Here is a 15,068-nt window from a genome sequence, read left to right on the forward strand (position 1 = left end):
TACGTAACAACTCCAACCGAATATTATTATGCGACGAAATCTAGGCTGACAAAGAAGCATAAGAACTCTCCTCGGAATTTTTCTGCCCACAGAAAGAGTAACAGAAACAGTTGAGATGGATAGGCGGCGAGATCGATAACTACTTAAACACAATTCGAAAAAGCCGGATCCATTTACGTGCCTCTGGCGAATCAGCGACCGTTTCGATTGGCCTAACTTCAACCGGAACTAACATCATAATGCCCAATAATAGACTAAACACAGTATGCAGTACGCACACAAAGAACTGAAGCGTGTGACGAAAAAAGCTTTTTATAATTAAACAAATCCTTTCTAATGTCGCGTCTTCCCAGTTAGCTCTCGTTAAGCGAACTCCCGGCGAACTTTTACATCAACGAACCCCGAATAGAGGAAATTGAAATTTTATTGCTGCCAACTGATCCGGACAACAGGATGACAACGACCCTGGCGCTTAGTTTAGTATATAATAAATTTACAGCTAGCTATGCTGCAATAAAGCTTTATTTGTTCACCGAACGGGAGAGAACCTCAGAGTTAAGCCGGGGATGGATAAATAAACGTTAAGCCCTGAATGCAAAACCCAGTTCAAAGAATACACAGTCCCGCTCGCTCACCGACACACATCGGCCATAAGTGAAGATAATAGGGATAGCTGTTACAAATCATAAACTGAAAGGTAGGTGAGACACGCGAATACGACGATAAAAGAAGATGTAATCTTCTTGCGAATATCAATAAATAAAGGGTGCAAAAAAAAAATAAAGATGATCATAATTATCGAGAGAAGCAGGGATAAATACAAGGCAAGCCATCAATGCAGAGCTTGAAGTATTACACCCAATAATATATACATCTATGAACTACATATACATCTTAAACAATGTAAGATTCTTTGAAAAAATAGTTTAAAGTTGTTGCTGTTGTTGTTATTTATTTGTTTGTTGATTATTATTGTTGTTTTTATTATTGCTTTTATTGTAGCCGTTAGCTCTAAGTTCGGCAGGGCACAAGAAACTATTTTTACAATAGGCACGTGCACGTATCAGGCTCTTGTCACTTCCGATATAGCCGGACGTACTCGCTGATCACGGCACAAATATAGCACAAACACATATCGCGCTAGCGCTTAATTGTCGGTGTGGTGGCAAGCGTACTAATACGAACATAGAAGATATAACAAATAAGGTTTACAGTCATCAAATAGAACTGATATTCTACTACCACGATTAGTTCCTGATAATAGTTATGTATTCGATGTTTTTTTTCCATTTAGTCTGCTCCAGCATTATAATCAATAAAGTTTATGCTCAACTCGGTGTGTGTTATTACATATAATCGATACACAAATGGCAAGCCCGATTGACGATTAGGCCATCGGCGTACCTTTTGAATAAGGGGAAATTTACACTTAAACGCTTCGCCTAGCCGAGAGGTTTACGATCGTCAACAAATATTAACGACAAATTAAACAATAAAAACAAAATTGTCCAATTGTAAACGTCGAAGGCCCACCCACCCAGCTGCACGAGCTGGTGCCCGTGATGTTTCTACTGGATCTATGACAAGACAGTGTCCTTGTTTGCAGGAGAAACAGCGGTTGCATACTACACATACTAGTTTATAACTTAAATAAACAAAAGTAGCCAGACATTCTTCGGACGACAACGGCGCTTCCTTGTTTCTTCTTTCTATATAATAATCAACACGTATATGCTACATTACTATTAGCTGATTGCAAATTCTTTGACGGATAGAAGAACGTCCAGGACATCGATGGCGTTTGAAGCGCACTACTTTTACAGCTGTCTTTTTCTCCTGCAAAATTCTGTCCCTGATGAACTATCTAATACCCTATATGAGACGGTCCTAAATGGCGTCTCACGTGTCGGCCGATACTGGCGGAAAAACGTAACAATCAATGCAAGTGTGAATAAAGGCGTTCAGTTCAATTTCGGCTATGTACAAAATCGCCATGATGAACTAGTCTTTTTTTTGTTGAACCCTGTTCGAGGCAACGGACTGTCTTGTGGAATAGTTAGTTATAGATACTGCGTCCAGTCATGGCAGCCGGCCAATATCCAGGACATATCTGTCTAGCTTCGTAATAGTGCTATCTATCTCTGCTGTAATCTATAGTATAGACGTTGCATTGCGGAGCGTAGGAGAAACGTAATATTGTCCGGCGACTACATAGTAAATCTGTAGCAGAAAACCAAATTACCCATATAATGCTATTGACATTGTTGCCGCCTGTCAACTGCCCCGTATAATTTGAATGAATTCATGGAATCGTTACCGAGCCTGACGCTGCTACTGGAGCCGACTGTGACTAGCTTTCCGAACGCCGACGTTCTACATTTTTTCCGCCATTATTTTTATCATTTCAATTGTGTCCGTTCATATCGTTCGATCATTAGTACTCGACCCGAACGCACTTGTAAGGACGGCGTTTGTATATTGAACGTCTCGTTGTCAAAAAGGCGATCCAATTTTCTACAAAACAAGAAGAAAATTCCGTGTCTGGACTTATACGTGCATACGGATACAGTACGCACGCCGACGCTAGGTACCATGCATTAACCACATGTAAGTGCAGCAGTTGTGTAGTAAACTACAAACGGGTCCTGGCTTAACCCCGGCGCGTAACCATAATGAGCAGCTTTATCTTGTTATCATGCGTTGCTTGAATTTTTCTTTGTTGTACCAGGACCTGACTTTTGAGAACGCGTTATTTGCGGACCATCTTGTCACCATTCACTTTACCTAGAAAATTGTATTGATCCAATACAGAGGCGTCATCTTAGTGTCAACGTTAGATTTTCGTAATAATCGCTACTGCGGAAAAACAGCCATTGGCAACGTATTACCACGAATATAGTTCATTCACGTTCAATGCCACCGTTCTAGATCACCGCAGTCGAGATTATGGCTTCGACGCCATTGATTGCAAAAGTGTTTCTTTAGCACAAGCTTCAATTTGTTAGCCAACGGCCTGTGTTTTTTTTTTCTTTTTTCCGATCACTGCATTCAGCTTCACCAACAGCAATTTTGTACCTCAAAGGCTTTATTCAGGAATCTATTGAAGCCGCGTTAGTACAAGTCTCGATCAGAACCTCCAGAATTTACTGCGTTGTACTGTTGACAGGCGAGAAGGCAGGATTTAGATAACACGCTAAATGTATTAACTAACCTTGAAATTCACGCTTACCTGGAACCAAAGAACACAATGATTGTCACTAGAATTCAAATGTTTCTAACTTCTTTCCTTTTCACTTTAAGTGTTTCCTTTTCGATAGCACCCTTAGGTCAAGAAGCCCTAAAGCACACTGCCAACGTGGCAGGCTACCAAAAAATAAGGCGTCGGGAGATAAGTGCCAAAAGGAAACCACAATCAGATTCGTTCTGCTACATTCATCATTTCGTAACCTAGAAGGCTCAGGGGCAAAAGGGGCACAAAATCGCAGGTCAACTCAGCACAGTAATATATTTTTCGGGTATACATTACCCATTAGAGCATGAACAGAGACTAAAATTCAAAAGTCGCTTTATCGGCTCCACCCAATCTCACAGTGCAGGTAAATTAGCCTGGAGCATGCGACTTGGCCCCCCCCATGTTCCGCCTTTTATCCCCTTTTTTCCTTTTCCCGATCCAAACTATATCGTGTGTAGCTGCAAGACAAGATTCTGACTATTTTGATCAACAGGATACATTGCTTTATGGGATATTATTAGCTAAACAGTAGCATAATAAAAGAACATCGTAGTGAGTCTCGTTTGTAAACTTTCTGTTGACAAAAACGAATACCGGTCTCCAAGATATAGGCGAACATGCGGTCGCAAAATGGTAAAAGCTTGGTCAATTTGGTTAGCATGAATAACAGGAAGAGTTAACGGCCATACGTTGACAACCTGGTTACCTGCCTTATACTGCACACTGAATCGTTTGTAAATAGCAGACGCTCCATTAACTACAGGGAGTAATCGAACAGTGAATATAAACGTTAAATAAACAGGACACATCTATTAATCATCACCAAAAGTCGCTATGATCTCCTGCAAACAAGTCAAGTCCCAGTTCGAAAAGGTTACTGTATAATTTAAGAACGTGAAATACGTATGGGCTGGGTCATTCAAGAAGGCATTAGTCGAACGTCGCCTACTCGAGAAAAAGTCCGTCAACGGAAATTGAGCAGGCCGAGTTGTTGTCGATGAAAATATCAGACACGCAGGAAGTAATGCGCTGCGTACATCCAAAAAGGGGGCCTCTTCCTCCTATAAGACCTACCGGGCCAATTTTAAAATGCCCAGCGAGATCCATTAAAAATATATTATCATATTTAATCTTTTCATAGATGAGGCGGTACCGTTGAATGAAAATCGGCAAGCACCCACATCCGTGGATAAAATCTAAGAAGGACGTTTGATTTAGGCTTCGGTTGAAGAGAACTTCATATCACGCTATTGAGTTTTATGATTATTTTGTTTTTGTGTGCTTATAAGCTATATTAAGCTTTCACAAGTAAGCTATACTGATTAATATAATCGTTTGCTTAATACCTGTATCACTATGTAGAATTGCTGCCCTTAGAAAATGGGATTTAAGCGCTCTGCCCGTGTCAAAGCTTTGTTTTGGTATCGTTACACACAGTCGGGCATTTATATATATAACTGAACGCACTCACTTGAGCTCCATTACAACAGTGCTAATGGGGCTAGCTGGGCTAGTTGGGCTTATATTTAAATTAGATGAAAAAGAAAAATGCGCCTTCGGCCACTGTTTTGACAAATTATCAAAAAGCGAACGATATATCTATAGTTTAGAAGGTACCAGCTGAATTAGGTACATCTATTGCCATATATGAATTCAGTCGATGAACGGTATCAGTTATTACTGGCCGAAAATGATATTGACTGTCTGTAAATTGTGCGAGTGCGTTGACGCCAGCGACATTTTACCCAGTATAATGATGCCACATGGGTACTAAAAACCAACTTTCACGGATATAGATGCTGTAAGGGTGACTGAGATTGATTAATGTCGCGTTTGAGTCAACACTAATTGAGAAAATTGTCCGTTAATTGGCCTTTTGACTCTAAGAAAGACAGCGCCTTCAGCCGGGATTAAAATCGTCCTTCCTCGATCGAAAATGGAAGAGTCAATATAAAAGTTAGACGACCCTCTTTCGTATCGCGTAATAGAAACACAAGTTGAACTCATGTGCTATAACAGTAATCGCTCACGGAAGCGGGTAATAATATAAAAATAATGCATAGCAAAAGAAAGACATAGCGTTCTACATATTTTCTTCTTACCGGACGCAATTAACATCAACACTTAAATTTTTAATATGTGTATATATATATACAGATCCATGAACTATTATTAAACAAGGTGATTTTAATCCACCTGAATTTGATCGAGCCCGCTCCAAAGGCAAACAGATCACTCTGTCATTTTTTGTGGACTATTTCGGCCAGCATCGTCGTAAACGCATTTGTCTCTGGAACAAACATTTTTATAACTCAAACAGCTTTTGTTCTTGTTACGGCAAAAACTACACCTTTACGTTCCGCGTGTTGATAGTAAACACTACTTGATGGCGGACCAAGAAAAATTGTCTAAGATAATTTGGTTACTTTGCATGAGGCATGCTGATTAGAAGGCAAACATTACGTAGACCGCGAAACTTCTGACCTCACACTTTTTTTTCGATAAAATTCGTTAGCCTAGCGTTCACGTTCATGTATTCTTCATAATCTCAAGCCACGGTTGACAAACGGTCTGCTTCACGCAGGGAAACAAAGAGTCCTTCACTAGACAATACGCTTCACAGAGGAATTCACAGAGTGGTACAAGTTATGACCTTGGATTATAAGCCTTCCATAGTTAGGCACTATTGTCGAAATATATAGAAATATATGTATATTGCATTGCAAATCACTAGAAATACGGGCCGAGATGATGTCACGATTCTTTTTCACGACGCCATCTGCGAATTTTGTTTTGTTGCTCGGATCGACCACATATATATGTATATATATATATATATATATATAGGCAGAAGCATAGGGATGCAGGGATAAGAAAAAAATAAATTTGATAAATATGCAAAAGTGATTAAAAAAATATATTGTGCAGCTCTACGTTCTTGAGTTTACTCCATAAGCGTATAACAAGTCAATTACCCATGCGAAATTCTGTACGCGGAAGCTTCGTGTTAGCTTTGTTCCTTCCTTCCTTCCTTCGACTGCTAGGCCAGCGGAAATATAACTACACCCGCAATTATCAACAATAAGAAACGCAAACACTGGTAGAAAACAACCCTACACCTAAGGTAACAACAAACAGCGCTTATTCGCCCGTGTAAATCTTATGTATATCCTGCAGGCCCATTATTTCCCATGTCGCCATTGTTATTTCGTCTGCTAGCTTTTAGCTGTCATATACAATAGCGGCATCTTCGAGCTTACAAACACGAGACAAAGAAATGAGCGCTTTTCGCGCCGCAGCAACATCCTTCTTTCCACCAGCAAAATAATATGATTGTTATTACTTGTCTAGTAATAGCCATCTCAAGATGTCTGTTGATATGATGATCAGGGAGATACACCGATCGCAGTTTATCATTGGTCTCAGTTACGTTTGTTGCATCGGAGAGCAAAAGCGAAATTTGTGCACCTACTATTTGTGCATTGATCACTTTTTTTTCTCGTTAGATTAAAAACGAGCAGAATGTCTTGCAGTAGCAGCAGAGCCAGCTCTAACTTTAGCATCGAAATATAATAATGATGATGATGATCGTCGTCGCGGTCGCTGTTACGAGTCAATCAGGGTCTATGGGAGCTATTTTATGTTTCAATTCTTTGTTCGTTTATTTGTTACTATTTATTATCATTATTATTAAAATGCCCATGTCTATAGGCGGTTCTGAAGTAATGATGATGAGGCAGACCGGGGAATGACGGTTTTGCGTGGGATGTTCTGCATATTCTTTCTTAGACCGACTTCGCTCTATTTGGGGTACGGAGCGGGCGAACAAGTCTAAGTTGAATACATTAGCCGTGGGTGTAGTTATCGCTTTAATGATAGGATGCTAGCATTTCTAGCGGTACCACACTTCCTACTTCTACCGACAACCAAAAAAGAGCAAAAAATATAAACAGAAGACGACCTGATAGCCTAACGAGATGGTGCTTAAAGGCTAGAAAAACGCGTCGCGTACAGAAAACGATCACGAAGCCGATAACAGTAAATAAATCATTAAAAAAAAAAGCGAAAGCTTTACAACCACGCCACTGGGGTCTTGACTGATAGGGTGCTTTAAAGGTAAAGATAATTGTTTAGGAATCTAGTCACAAATAGGTCGTTCTATTGCTATTCTTATTATTGCTGTAAAATAATACATACGGATGTTGCGAGTTAAGGAAGTGCTAGCATTTAGTCAGAATTATTTTACTACTAACTAAATAATAATTATAGGATAAATGCAGTTTCGCTCCATAGTCTTGACAAAAATGTATCTCTAGGGTATAGAACGGAGTAGGTCTGCCGAAAGGCTCCTTCAGAAATCTGGAAAAAAAACAACGTAGGAAAAAGCACCTGCTCTCAGAAGCAACATTTGCCCAAAGCTATATCGCATAGTATTCGAACTGCTCGAGAACTCTAAGCGTAGCATATATAGAAATGAAATAATACACCATTGAATATGGACTGTTCACGACGCTTCATAACTAGACATTTGAAGTACGCCAACATATAGATGTTAAATTAAATAAAGGAACAGCATAAAATTACTAGAAAAACAATCAAAACAACGATATCGTAATAACAATTGTGATTATCTCGATAAATCACACAAACCAACAGGCATACACTTTTGTGCTGGTGACTCCAGCGTCGTGTGGAAAATCACAATCCCCTTCAGCACAATGCACGTAAAATGTATTTTCTACCAATGATGTATTATTGATACCAGGCCCACGACTACCATTACATTATATGTAACTTTCGTAGAATAATACCACTATCGATTCAATGTGTTCTAGCCTTTTTTTTTGTGGATGCTGTCAGCTTAACGTTAACCTTACGGACTACCACTGACGCATTCGTGGATGCCGGGAAGACGGATTCAGCCGTGTACGGCAGCCGACAGGTTTCGCTTTTCAAAAATGCCCGTTAACACACACACAACGGTTAAAAACACAATGCTTCTTGTTTTTTCAGTGATAATGACAGTGGAACGTACGTTCGAACTGTGGAAAAAGAGCTAGTAGTAACTGTTATAGGAAAAAGGATAATAATAAAAGAGATCTACGAATGAGAGCGAGCAGTAACTTAAACCGAACGTGAAAGTCTTGGAAAGAAAGCAGAAGTAGCAGCAATGCTACCAAAAATTTGTCCACTACCCGTTCAGCTGTATGCCGATGTCTAAAAGGAATTTGACCCTAATTTAAAGATCCCTAACGAAACGCCACGATGTAAAGACAGACAAGAGCTTTTCGATCAGTTGTAACTTCAGCGTCATTCAATTCAACATAAGTTATTATACAGTCAACTGCATGGCGGTATGCTAACTGACAGGGGTGCTAGCCTATAGAAAGACATAGCCGTAAACAGCGGAAGCAATGGAGAAGGACTGAAAAGCCGCATAACATTGCTGCTGTACCAGTTTGACCACCGACTGACCACTCTGTCACCATGACAGCTGGTGGGGCAAGCACGTAGATCGGGGGACACGTAAAAAGCGAAGACTGAAACAGGAAGCCACTCACAATCAACGCTACAGAGCCAAACACTATTCTATAGCGCGTGTGTACAAGCCATAGACGAGCGCATGTTCCTATATGATCATCCTGCTATACTATCCCAACCAGTGGTGCGCCAGTAACACCCGTATCGTCATGCCGTCAAACCATGCGGTATCGCGCGCGGTCGGATTTACGCCCGGTGTCGCACGATGACGACGGCATCAACAACGACAGGATCGCTACCAGCAGTTGGCTGAGTATTTAGCTACTGAACGTATCGCAAAAGAAAGAAAAACAGTGTGCACAGCGAAATAGCGGATCGTTGGTGTTCAGTATATGTACAACATGATGTACAGCGTGTATGTAACTATTTCCCGTATGCGACCGTATTGGGATTACGACAACATTTCGACTAGAGCATCACGATTTGCCGCGATGTGCACATAGAGACGTTCTGCACGTTCAGACAACTGGGGCAAATCGGGAATCCATCGCGGAGCGGAGCAAGCCCATATAATTGCTTAATAATTCAAATGTTATTAACTATGGGCCGTCTTCCGCTATGATCTCTAACTCCGACTGAACAGTTATTTGTTAAAAACCCGAGTAGAAAACGGCCGCTCCTCGTAGGGTCAACTATTTCGACCTGTCCCTGCTCGTGCTCGTTACTACTTCGCATGCATATATATATATATATATATATATATATATATATATATATATATATGTAGAGATTGTAAGAGTTCTAATATATCTGATACCTATATTTCGAGATACCGGAATCGATTTGGAACTGTTAGATCTTGGGGTTTGTGCAGAAGTAACGGTATTGGGTCAAGGTCTTTTTCTCAATTGATAAATAACCTTATTAACAAAAATCTATTAATAAAATTGATCTACTCTGTGCGATTTCTAACTAAAATTTTCATTGGGCCTCAGGTTTTTTGTTGATCGACAGTTTAACATGTAATTACTTACTTAATATTCCAAACGATTCTATGCATTTGTACAGTTGAAAATGTTAGATTATTCGAGAAATATTGCACGATTCAGATTCTGTTTCTACTTTTTTTTTCTCCTATGGTAATCAATCTTATCAAAATGTTAAATACCCTTATAGGATTCTTCCTTTGCTCGTTGAAAGCCGTTTCCTCGGCATTATTTCGCACGGCTCACAGAATTCTACTTTATAGAAAATATGAGCTTGAGGAGAGGTGTTGGCGATGAAACACAGGAAATTTTTACGCTGCATAATTATTTTTCGCCGAGCTTCAAAAGCTATTTAACATAGTTAGCATATGCGTGCCAACGACACTTCAGCAGATAATGCTTCTCAAGGTAACTCACTAAATTCAAAAATGGAGCCTTCGACTTAAACAGCATGTTTTAACATGTAACACTTCAAGTTTGCCGAGAATTGTCTCGCTTCGAAACTCGTCTAGGAAGATAGATAGCGTATATCTCCTCTCCAGAGAGAATCCACCGTACCTCTAAAACAAATACGCTGGGCCTAAACACGAAGCAAATACGAAATCGTAGTAGTATTTAACATTAATAGAACCGCATATAAACTACATATGGCCTGTCTAACCTCTAGATACTTTTATTATCCTGGTGTCATTGCTATATTAATCAGGCCACTTCTTTCAACGTACGTTCACGTCGTCAGCACGAAACATCACTGCCGATCGTACTTCCTTGTCAATGGTAACTTCTCCCACTATTTGATAAGTTTTACAGTAAACCTGTGGATTTCAATATTAAACCCGCCCTATTGATGCAAGACGATGCTTACCATTATCCAAGATTATGCTACGACGGCAGCGATGTGACGAGAAAGGTAAACTCAACGTGTCCATAATCGTCCGTTCGAAAATGATCGTCTTCCAATTTATGGCCGATTGATAGAACGGCATCGGATATATTTCTCGGTTAAGGGCAAGTCCCATCATAGGTAGCGGCCTGTGTAGTGGCGCGTGCTTGAGACGACTATTAAAATCATTTCATATCGCATCAGTGTGTATATCAATGAATAACTGGTAAGTTTATTATTCATTGTTACTATTCATTCTTTGTGTTTGTTCTGTCAAGGGAAATTTGTCAGGGTAAAAAAAATATCGGGACATTGTTTGCACACATCAGTCTAAGTTAACTCGTAGGGAATTCTACTTGTTTCTTTTTTTCTGCAACTCCCGGGCGGGCGTCCCGAAAAGGCAGATATTTTACTAAAGATGCCACTTAAAACAACAGCGTAAATAATTTACCTAGAGAAATGAAAAGATTGTTGTTTTTTTTTTTGGTTAATTTAAAAACTCGTGTGTTGTATTTAGATTTGTCTTTCATCACGCGTCGTGACCATAATTTCTAAAGGGACTAACCACAAACTATTTATTCATATTTGGCATACGCTAGTAATAATATTAACCATTTTCATTAAAACAGCACCAAACCGATGTTTATTTTTTGTGAATATTGTTCATTACTTTTGACGCTTGAAGATTTCCATTCCGCAACCACACTTTCCACCGAGCTTTGGAACCGCTGGCTTGACAAAAGCTACGATCGCACTGTCTTGAAGAGATAAAACCAATATCGTTGATCTGATGAAATGGTCAGCTAGGGTCAAACGGCAGTCTGCATTAAATCCATATATAATTGCCGCACGAATAGGAGCCCTGAGCAGCTCTACGGTATCATAAAGTAACAGCCGTAATAGCAACAACAACAACAACAACGATAGCATCGATGATCCAATTTTACTATGACAGTGCCCTGGCGTGTGGTAGCGCGTCGTCAGCACAGTAATCCTACTTACTGACTGGAAAAAAAAAACGTCTACATCTATGCATCGTCGAACGGACCTAAAAATTGTTTTTCAAAAAATCTACGCTTAGTATAATCTTAGTGCACGCTATCAAAAAACCCCAAAGGAATCAATAATATCATGCAATAATAGTTCCTGCCACGATTAGTTCCATTGTAGCCAATAATTGGCTGTGCCCGTCGAGAAATAGATCCGACGAGCACAAAATACGCTACGAAACTTAACAAAGAAAAGCACTCCTGTTCTTTGTTATTCATCTAAGATTATACTTATCAGTGAATGATATATATATCACTATCAGCGATGGGTTAGATATTTATCATTGTTGTTATAAGGCCTCCTGCTTGCTTACTTTTCGCTATTCGAAGCCAAACAAAACCGCCAATATAGAATACCTTTAGGCTTATTTAGGCCATTACGTGTAGTTGTATGTTTGTCAGTCATCTCAACTAATTAAATAATTAACGAATACATCTTTTATTCTTCATGTACTTGTTTGAATTTTACTTATGACTTTAATTTCTCAGGAAATACTAATGTCGACAGCTGTCTTCATCCTTTAAAAGCAGACTTACGTTATGCGTCTAATTTATAGTTACGATAATACCTACCAGTTAACGTTTCATTAAAGACCTGCACATTGTCCCTTCTCATATACCCAGTGTACTTAAACAAAAGTGTACATTTTTCTACAATGTGTACTCTCCATTAGTATACAAGGTTCAGCAGTATGTGCCCGGGATGTCTATACATCGATAACGATTAGATGTTGCATCTCTTTTCGGCACAGTAGCTTCTGTTAAGGGCATTGAGATCATCATATCATATTTGACCTCATTCAGCTGAAGCCGTCTGATAGGAAAGGCAATTTACGATCTTTCTGATGAATGAAAGAAACCAGCACATCAATTAACTTACCTCTTCCCATCAGGGAGCCAATATTTTTGAAAGAAATGCACTCTCTAGTTGAGTCAAGGGATCCGTCTAATGTTTTCCTGTTTCTCTTCCAAAAATAAAAGCAACAGCAGTTATGTTGTGAATTCAATTTATGGATTGCACTAAGGCGTAGCAGACCAAGCTTAGTGTTCTCTCGTACGCAGCAGTGAATGATATTCCTATCGACTTATGAAAGGTAAGAAGCAAGTAGATGAAAGCAAGTGTGCGTTAAGGATAGTTCAACACATTATTTGACCCTAGGACGCCTCTGAACTATCCTAATGGGAATGGCTTCCCTAGGCGACCAAGTCGCAAACTTCGTTCGTATACCTGTCGCGCGTCCTCTGTCATAGAAAATACGCACGGTCTGAGCCAAAAAGCGTGTTCTGCATGAGAAGGCGACAGTATAACAAAGACCCGCACCTATCAGCATCATTCCTCGTTCTACACAAATATTAATAGGTGGTCATGGTCGAAGACTCGATCCGAAGGGACAATCAGTTGCGGTAAATATTCAAATATTGACGAACATCCAATAAATATTTTATTTTTCTCACTAAATATTTGATTCAAATGTATCACTTCAACTGTCACGGAACGGGTGACTTTTCGCAGCGCTAGTGGTTTACGTCACTATCAACATCATTGTTATGCTTATTCGCAAGGTTCGCTTCTACTCTCGGTCGGATTGTGTTTGATCCTTAGAAAAACACCCAACCTAGGGATCCTCAGGTTCCGCTGTGAGTGTGTCGACCGTCGCAGTGGTTGCATTTTGCTCAAATGCCCCCTGCTGCTGTGTGCGGTTTCTGCCAAGGTACCACAAGTGTTCGTACCAACATATGACGTACTTCTTCGCACTTTTTTGATTTTACAACAGATACTTGTTTTTGCCGTATTGGGCTGGTCCTATCCTATTTCCGATCTTCAGTAGACGCTGCGTTGCCAGAAGAGGAGAGATACGAGGTATAACTGGGTGATTTTTTTGGTTGGGAAACAGATGGAGGCCTGAATGGAGGGCGGCGGGGGGGGGGGGGGGAAGGGTCGGTCATGTGTATCAAGGCTGCTCTGCAGTAGAACAGTAGTAGCGACGCGCGTGGCTAATACGAGCAAACACACGAGCGTGGACAATGACACTGATAGACACGTATTACTCGCTGGTCGCGAAGCAAATGTAATACGACGGTGTCCCTACACATCGCCCAACAAACAGCAAAGTCCAAGGCTTACCTACCCTGTTTGTTGTTGTTGCTGCTGCTGCTGTTGTTGGTGATCATTATGATGGCACGGGTCGGGAGGATGATGATAATGGTTATGAACAAAGTGACCGATTGAAACTAGTGGTATCATGGTGATCAACAGCCACAGACTGTTGTTGAAGCGGGGAAGAGGCATGGGGGAAAAGCTGCCCCTTTAGTCCAAGCAGAGACGGTGACGGTGTTCGTTGTCGTTGTTATCAATTGCATCCAGAAAACGCGTCTACGCGTTCGTACCATTGCTTTGATAGTGCTTAAAACTCCTATCGATAGCATTAATGGATGCCTGAGCTGTGCGCTCGACTTTAATTGTTCTCCTGTTCTATGCCGGTAGAATGTCAAGTCGTCTGATAAGATAACGATAAAGTTAGCTAAGACCTAAAGGAACCTTTGAATGTAGTGTGTTATTAGAAAGTCGCCTTGGCAAACTCATGATTCGCAAAGAAGGACAACGGCTCTCCGACCTTTTTTTTTTTCAACTCTTACCGTCAAATAAGATCCTTGATTACGGTGGGATGGTCTTCAAGACAAGCGAGTTTCCGGCACTAGCTCAGAAATGCCAGTAATCACAAAACATTCATAACTAATAGATCCATCTACCACATAGGAATAACAACAGACTCACAAATTGCACATGCGTCCCAATAAATGTTTAAATTTTTTATAACGATTCCTTCAACCACAGCACTTCGAAATAGGTCGCCAGAAAACGACACGCAACGTAGCGAAAAGGATACCGATTGTCCTTGGAAAGCACGTGGAATATGATCAAATAGTAGAAAACTTTCACTTGGGATGTATATCAGCCGACTCCTACAAATTATTCAGAGGCACACACGTACAGCACGAGGGTTGCCTAAGCACACGTAGCCTTAAGGTAATTCCAGATCACACAGAGGCCAAATTCAGACAGCATTAACTAGAGCTCATACTCGTAAACTGTTCTCGTAAGCGGCCTGCTTTTTCTAGATTCGAAAATACACCATTATTGTGCAATGACAGCAGTAAAGTACATTGAGTTATGGTCTCCTTCGCAGATGCCTGGCCTTTTCTCTTTCTGAAACACAATATTCGAGTCGCGACCGTTGCCCGTTCGTTTGTTGGTTTGTTCACGGTTTGGTAAAGCCGTGAACACCAATAACTTACTATTGAAATAACTTGGAAAAGTCCACACTAGGCTGTATCTCTCGATACGGCCAGGTAGACCAGCTCTTGTCGATGTACAAGAGCAAGAGCGACTATAGTCGTAGCGGCAGGCGTTCCTTCGTCAGCCTTTCTATCGTTCT

At 40.4% G+C, this 15,068-nt stretch overlaps 1 protein-coding gene and 1 long non-coding RNA gene across 5 annotated transcripts in view; both read right to left on the reverse strand.

Moving 5' to 3' along the window:
• The window catches only part of LOC111254252 (uncharacterized), a 169,279-nt gene that overhangs the window by 107,500 nt on the left and 46,711 nt on the right, over nucleotides 1-15,068 (reverse strand). The gene's annotated exons all lie outside the window — the stretch shown is intronic.
• Nucleotides 933-9,420, reverse strand: LOC147754321 (uncharacterized). Its single transcript, XR_015316600.1, has 2 exons — nucleotides 6,208-9,420; nucleotides 933-2,784 (listed from the first exon to the last, which is right to left on the reverse strand). It is a non-coding gene; the product is annotated as an uncharacterized LOC147754321 (long non-coding RNA).

Source organism: Varroa destructor, unplaced genomic scaffold (genome assembly GCF_002443255.2).
Source record: "Varroa destructor unplaced genomic scaffold, Vdes_3.0 BEIS01000007.1, whole genome shotgun sequence".
In the NCBI taxonomy this organism is placed as follows: Eukaryota; Metazoa; Arthropoda; class Arachnida; order Mesostigmata; family Varroidae; genus Varroa; species Varroa destructor.